Source organism: Rhagoletis pomonella, unplaced genomic scaffold (genome assembly GCF_013731165.1).
Source record: "Rhagoletis pomonella isolate Grant_MI unplaced genomic scaffold, Rhpom_1.0 Rhpom_scaffold_00002, whole genome shotgun sequence".
Classification (NCBI taxonomy): domain Eukaryota; kingdom Metazoa; phylum Arthropoda; class Insecta; order Diptera; family Tephritidae; genus Rhagoletis; species Rhagoletis pomonella.
In genome coordinates this window covers 93,752,319-93,754,620 of record NW_023458556.1, presented here as the reverse complement: position 1 = coordinate 93,754,620, position 2,302 = coordinate 93,752,319, and positions in this window count along the sequence as shown.

Here is a 2,302-nt window from a genome sequence, read left to right as displayed (position 1 = left end):
TTTTAATATATATTAACAGTTGCAAATCATTTGTAATGGTGCACAAACATTCAGTTTCGTTACAACTTTGTAAAATTTTACCACTTTTTCACTGCTTATATATAGCTGTTTACAAAAGTTGCAAAGTTTTTATGAAAACGTAAAGCGATTTTAACGGTGTTATAATCAAAAGAAAGGTAATCGGTTTACCTTTCTTTTGATATATATTAAGAGTTGCAAATCATTTATGGTGGTTCAGAAAAATTAAGTTTTCTTACAACTTTGCAAAATTTGACAAGTCGGAACTACACTTTGAAGGTGCTCCTGGCGTTGAAGGTGCTGAGGGCGGAAGGTACCCATGGTGCTCCTGGCGACGAAGGAGCTGAAGAAAGAAGGTACTGGTTGTGCTCCTGGCGATGAAGAAGCTGAGGGCAGAAGGTTTTAGGGCCGGTTTCTCCATCTCTGGTTAACACTAACTCGCCGGTTAGACATTGTTATCGACGTTCTAACTCCATGCATATAACAGGGAGTCGATAAGGTCGGTAACGATGTTTACCGGGGGATTAGTGTTAACCGGAGATAGAGAAACCGGCCCTAAATGGTGCTCCTGGCGATGAAGATGCAAGCGTTGAAGGTGCTGATGGTGAATCCCAAACCTGTAAACAAACAAAAATATCAATTCAAATTTATAAACCTATAAAAAGTCTCAATATTACAGAAATTACGTTATAATTAAATAAAATTGTTAAATACGTATCCTTACCTTCAAAATTTTCGCAAAGTGACATTTCTTCACAGTATGTATACTGTCATCAAAACTCCGATGTTTCTAACTTGCTCGCTCTGACGCATAGAATTCTTATTAGAGTACGAATTCTTATCGGGTATGTAGCTCTAACAAAGGGACATTTTTTTGACAGTTCGAACAAAAAATGTGTAAGTGTGTGGGTGAGATGACTAAAAAGTTGTGAATGTGTTTGTAAATCGTTTGAATTTCAGGGGAAAGTGGTGAGCCGTGGCTGGCAGGGTATGTTGTTTGCACACACCTACATAGTAGGGGTCTTCATCTAAAGTGGTAAAGGGATAAATTGTTTATCCGCATTCTTTCATGAACGCACCTTGGTAAATAATTGCACAAACTGGTTTAATATTTAACTTATCTGGCTAGTTACGTTTCATTCTTACCTCGTCCACTTTGCTTTTTGTGTTCGTAGCAAAATCAACCACCTGGCAGTCTGTCAGGGTTGAATTTCGCTGAAATTTATACGTTTATCCATTAAAATCGTTTGATAAAGTTATAAATTTGGTTAAATAGATGTCCATGCAAAGTTTGGCTGTTCATTTATGAAAATGATAATTTTATCAGGTTTATCAACAGTTTATCACTTTTGATGAAGACCCCTAGTATGTACCTGAAATGACATTTGAATAATACGAGAGTCATTAAAAAGCCGCGAAAAATTATTAGAATTCCGCCCAAAATTGGTGCTTCAAGTTAATTTATACGGGCTCATTGCTATGGATAATTGAACAAAAAATGCACAATTTGGTTTTTATTTTGTATAATATGTGTTTCCAAAAAACTTTTAAATTAGGCTCGTTATAAGACATAGGCCAGTTACACCTGTCGAGGTTGAGGAGAGTAGCCGCAACAGTGGAACCCTCATCAAGGAAACCAAGTGAGAATATTTGGAATGAATGTATTAATATTACTTACATATGTATGTATTTGTTTTATAATATACATAATACATAATATATATGGTCGGCTAAAGACTACTTTAAATTAATACATACTCAGATAGTACATATATCAATACCTCGTATATGTGGAATCCAATACCACGTCATGTATGTACAATACAAAAGGGATTTGATATTAATTTAAGTTAAGATTAATAATAATAATCTTACAGCAAGTAGGTTCAAGGGAAATACCATTCCACAGTTTTGAAAAAATCGGTTTTTTGTGCTTTTGTAAAATTTATTTACCACCGTATACGCGGTACTGCGTTTGGCGTATACGAGGTATTTCGCGCTGAGCGACGATATAGTTCAATACAGTCCAGTTTTTAATTGTTTAATCTTAATTATACAATATATACAATGTGGTTGTTCACGCCAATTAGGTATTTCATCGATTCTTACAAAGAAGTTGGAAACTGTGTACCTATGTACTTATTTAAAAACGTAATTTAGAGTCTGGTAATAATTACGAAGATATTAACATACATATGCCAATAATATAGGAAGCCTGATTTTCTAAAATATGTATTTGTCGTCGATTCCGCGAGCGAATTCAACGCGAATCCAAAATAAAACG